Raw genomic sequence first — 6,000 nt, forward strand, 5'->3', positions numbered from 1 at the left:
GTAATGGTGGAGTAACCAATCAATGTCTGATTTGACTTAAGACTCAGTCCACAATATAGAATCCATAGCCAACAACAGTGCTTGTGTGACCAAGAACCTAAGACTAGATAGTCCAGGGTCCTAGGATAAGACCAAATACTACTGTTCTAAAATCAAACTAACTAACAAACAAAAAATGTAGCAAGACTCCTAATGACATTCTGCTATACTCACAGATTAGTGCCTTGATCATCCATCACCAGAGAAGCCTCTTCTGGCATGCAGATGGGAGCAAATACAGAGACCTACAGACTCTCATAGGTTAGGGAACCCTGTAGAAAAGGAAGCAGAAAGCATAAGAGTGAGGGATGTTAGGGAACATTGCTATTATGGTAGCAGTTTTTCATGAGTAGATGGCTTTCTAAACTTGTTGCAAAGTAGGGGACTCCCTTAGCAGTAGAGCTTCCCTGTCTCCATCTCTGTCTCTGTCTAGAGAGTGTCTTTGTCTGGAGAGTATCCCTGAAAACAGCTGTCTGGCCTTTTATGAAAAGTGACCTTGTACAGAGCACTCTGCAATGCTGCATATGTCAGCACACATGTCCCTCTCTGGCTTCCTGCCTACATGACAATTAGGTTCTATGTTATAACCATTCAGCCTTTTCTGCTTCCTTGATAATATGCACAATTGTTTCTTTCCACCTGTACCCTTAAAAACACCCTTATATACCCAATCTCTGAAACAATAAAATAGACTTATTCCTCTGCAGCAAGTCTTCAGAGGCTCTGCCATACTCATGGTCCTCTGAACCCTGCCCTCTGCCTCTGCTCCTTTCTTTAGTCCTCTTAGGTTGATGGCCAACAGCCTTCAAGGAGAAGGGGGGTCACATAGAGAGGATGGAGAATACCAGGAAAACAACTCTAAATCAACATGAGCAAAGCTCATATGAACCCACAGAGATGGAGTCAGCATATATATGGTCTGCACTGGTCTGCATCAGGCCCTCTACATAGATATTATGGTGTCCAGCTTAGTTTTTTTTTTTTTTTTAATGGTATTGCTGAGTAGGTGAACAAGTGGGTCTCTGATTCTTTTGCCTTTTCCTGGATTATTTTCGTTGTTTATCTTTTCTTTCTAATTCTGATGTGCTGGTTTTTGTTTTAACTTATCATATTACTTTTTATTATCTCTCAGAAGCCTGTTTGTTTTGCAATAAGAGACAGAAAGGGAGTGGATCTAGAGGGGCGTGGAGGAGGGGAGAGTCTAGAAGGAATAAAAGGAAAGGGAACACTAGTCAGGATATATTATGTGAGAAAATACTATTCTTAATAAAAGGGAAGGAAAAGATACAGTAAAAAATTTAAAATAATTTTAAAGTAAAAGAATCATATAATAAAATTAATATTATTTACTATCCAATATTTCTAAGTCCATATTCTATTACTTATATGTTACTTAAATAATGTTATACATATATTATAAATATTTCAATATCACTTGAAGCTACAGCTTAGCAGATATACCCAACAGATAACAAAACCTGCAAATTTCTCAACTATTTTTAAAAATCAGAATCACAAATACCCAGGGCTAGATATGACTCCTGACATTTTCTAACTTGGAGATGATAATCTTGGTCTGACAGCGGCCTTAGGTTGATGTAGGATGTTCAGGTATGATTAGCAGAGAATGTGAGGGCCTAGAGTGAGAATAAACAGTATGCTTAGGTATGCAGTACCTACAGTCAACATAGGAGAAAGCTCTTAGGAAATGTCCCTTCATTTCTTATGGGAGTAGTCTTGGGCAACTGAGGTCCTCCTTATGATCACAGGAACAGACACAGTGAAAATAGAAACTAGCTCCTAAAAGAAATCAAGTATATGACTGTAAGTTAGGATGATAGTGGAGACCTTTAAAAAACAGTGGCAGATAATGATCCCAGCTCCTGCCAAAGCAGTGAATGTGTTTTATTCAACTTTTTATAGCCTCTCAGAGAGGACAATTATTTGATCTAAGAAAACAGCATCATTTTTTAAATTAAAACTTGTGGTGTGTGTGTGTGTGTGTGTGTGTGTGTGTGTGTGTGTGTGTGTGTATTTGTTATATTGGAGTACATATATACATGTTGGTACTCATGTTTGTTTGTACATGTGTATGTGGAGAGCCAAGGTTAATATCAAAAGACTTCTTCCAGCAGTTTCCACCTTATTCACTAAGGCCGAGTATATTAGTTATTTTCCAATTGCTATGATAAAACACAATGAGCACGGAAAATTACAGAAGGGTTTATTTGGGCTTATGGTTCCAGAGAGGTAACAGTAGAGTATAGATCACCATAACAGCAGGGAGTCATGGCATCAGGCAGACAGTTTGGCCTTGGAACAGCGAGAGCTCATATCTTAAACTGAAAGCACAAAGCAAAGAAAACAAACTGGGAATGATGCATGGTTTTGAGACTTCAACCCCACCCCACCCCCAATGATGCACTTCATCCAGCATACTTCTTTCTAAACCTACCCAAACAGTACCATCAACTAAAGATCATGTACTCAAACATCTGCATCTACAGAGGACATTCTCATTCAAACCACAATAGGAGGTTGCTCATTTGAACCTGTAACTTGCAAATAAGGTCTATTTGTATAGTCAGCTTGCTCAAATAATCTGACCTCCACTTTCCACATTCTAGACTGACTAGAGGTCTGCCTTAACCCATGGCATTAAACAGAACCTAGAGATCCAAATTCAGGTTCCCATAATAGTGTGGCAAGAATATCAATCTCTAATCCATATCCCCAGGACCAGGATAATTTTACTATGAAGACTAACTCCCTGTCATGCCAAGTGTCAAAAGGAAAAGATAATGATCTAGGGCACCTCTAAAATTAAGGATTTTGTAGGATCCATTTCTGACTCAGCTATTCTTTACCACAGTCAGTTTTGCTTAGGTGAGATACTGTTTCATTTTCCCAAATAGTATCAGGGAATTACACAGGACAGCATGAAGATGTAGGCCTCCAAGTCATGGGAATATTTAGTGTGTGAACCTTAAATGAAGAATGCAGGGAACACTGCACTAAGAATAAGGAGAAACAAAAAAAATCTGTTTTCCCCTTTCAACTCAACAATGATCCAGATAAGAGTTGGTGTACATGTATTCCATTCATTTAGGACCACTAGAGTTTCATATACTGAGAAAAGACTAAGGGGCCTCTGTTGGCTTATAGACAATTCTGCTAGGTTCCTCCAGTGACTTAGCAATAGCTTGTATCATCATCTTCATCTTCCAACATTACTAATTGTGTAGTTGCCATGTGCAGGTGGCCTGGCAGTGTATAAGAGGACTGTTCACTAGCTCAGGCCCCTAGTGCGCGCTCTCTCTCTCTCTCTCTCTCTCTCTCTCTCTCTCTCTCTCTCTCTCTCTCTCTCTCTCTCTCTCTCTCTCTCTCTTATTTCCCCCTTCTGACTCTCTTTCTCTCTCTCTCTTCCCACATGTTCCCACCTGACCTCTCTTTCTCTCTTTCTGTCCTTCTCTGCTCTCTTTTCTCTGTCTCTATCCATTTTCCAAGTCTTTGCTCTATTTCTCCCACAATAAATCTCCCTTATATCAGATCTGTTATATGGCATGACTTCTCAGGGGGACATCTTGGCTTGGGCCTGACAGGTACCAACTTATTCCACTGCCACCACATTTATATTTTGTAACAGCCTCTGGATTCAGAATGGTGGAATTCTTTATCTTGCTTCTATGTTAGATATCAGAATCACCAAGCAGCTATTGCCAGATGTGACTCACTCTGATTTCCATGTCTGAAGACTCAGGATTGTGAGAGTCTTAGTCTGAAGGATATCAGTTAATACAGAGTTATTACTATATTGTTCCAGGCATAAAGGTAAGCATCTTCAGAAAAGAGTGGATCATGAGACCTGTAACATTAAGGCAGCTCAGAATTCTTTAACTGTGAGTTCTTGGAGATACAGACAGATGTTGAGTATAACAGACTTATCACTTTAAATGGCACCAGAAAAGGGGATCCTTTGATCAGAAGGTTCATAATAAGCCAAGAGATTGAAGAGTGTAGGTCCTCCCATGAATCTCAATGAAGATCCCTGCAGAGGACTTATGAGGGCAACTTACTCTGAAGCCTCAATGTGTCTACCACAGCTCTGTCTTAGGAGACTACAGGTAGGTATGGCCAAATAAAATTGCCTTCCTTTTCCTCAGTTCAACCTCAGAGAGACATATGTCTTCTTATAAGGAAACGTTTTTAGGTGCTGGAGTGATGGCTCAGAGGTTAAGAGCACTGTCTGCTCTTCCAAAGGTCCAGAGTTCAAATTCCAGCAAGCACATGGTGGCTCACAACCATCTGTAATGAGATCTGACGCCCTCTTCTGGTTTGTCTGAAGACAGCTACAGTGTATTTACATATAATAAATAAAATAAACCTTTTTTAAAAAAAAGAAGATATTTTTAATTTAAACGAAAAAAGGGCCATAGACCCTTTACCCTCTCTGGACTTAAAATGAAGACACTAAAGAAATACTAAGAGTACCAGATATAATAGCATTCAATGTGTACTATGTCTTCACCAAAACTAAGGTTGTAACAACTCTCATTATGACTTATGGGTACAGGAGTTATCTATTAAAGAGTAGTTGTTTGTTATGGCAGTACTAAAATTAGTTATTACAGTACTAAAATAGATTTGTTTATTCATCAACAATTGATTATTGTATTAAAGTTTCTTATATGTGTCCTATCCATCCATGAGATGTACAATGTTTATTTCAATGTATATACTAACTACCACGAACAAAGTGCTTCCTATATGTAGTTCCTTATTCTTCCACTTTGTAGAAATTTAAGCCAATAAATGTTTATACTTCATAAATTACTGTGTTCTTCTATTATGACAATTGAAAAGAAAATAAGACAGCTTCTTTTAATGTATCCCATCAGTGGGATTACGAAAATTCTAACCTTACTTTATTTCCATCATTTGAAGTTTTAGGGTAAGAATGGCACACAAAGACTTCCTCAGTTTTTCTTAAGCAGGTTAACCTGGGTTAATTTCATAGACTGTAAATGAAGCCATGAAATTGTAAGTGTTTGTATTCAATGAATTATAGCAGGGCAGGGTTACAGCTCTGAGTACAAAATGGGAAATGTACTGGGCTTTCCATCACTTAAGTATCTCCTGTGTCCATTTTAGGTAAATGTTATGGCAGTAAAGATGATGATAATGAATAAAAAATGATGAGACTTCTTCCTGTTTAGGACACAGTAAGCCATAAATCTAGTTTCTGTTGTCACTTTACTATGCCCCAGTCCAAGGTGGCAGAATGTAATGTAAACCTCATTCTACCTTTCACTATAGCAGACCTGTTAGAAAATACATAAACACTATGGATACCTAGAACAGTGCTCTCATAGAACCATACATACTCAACCTCAGTAAAAACCTAAGGAAGCTGGGCGGCACTTGGGAGGCAGAGGCAGGTGGGTTTCTGAGTTCGAGGCCAGCCTGGTCTACAAAGTGAGTTCCAGGACAGCCAGGGCTATACAGAGAAACCCTGTCTCAAAAAAACAAAACAAAACAAAACAAAACAAAAACAAAAACAAAAACAAAAACAAAAAACAAAAACAAACAAAAAACAACAAAAATACCAAACAAACAAACAAACAAAACAAAAACAAAAAACAAAAAACAGACCACAAAACAACCAACCAAACAAACAAACAACGAATCTGCTTCTCCATTCATGGTCCTATATGTGCATGTTCCTATCTGCCTTAGATACTTCTCCATTCATGGTTCTATATGTGCATGTTCCTATCTGCTGCCTCAGAGAACACATATTTATTACTCAGTATCAGAAAAGGGAGCTTTGTGCCCATTATAAATGCCACTTGGCCTTGATGGTCTTCAGACCACAGCAGGAAAGCAAGATATTTTATTGTCATTTATGTTTTGAGGGTAGATCTCAGAGATTATCTACTTCTGACAGGTCAGTACATTTCA

Source organism: Mus caroli, unplaced genomic scaffold (assembly GCF_978045245.1).
Source record: "Mus caroli unplaced genomic scaffold, Mus_caroli_1 scaffold_5, whole genome shotgun sequence".
Lineage (NCBI taxonomy): Eukaryota > Metazoa > Chordata > Mammalia > Rodentia > Muridae > Mus > Mus caroli.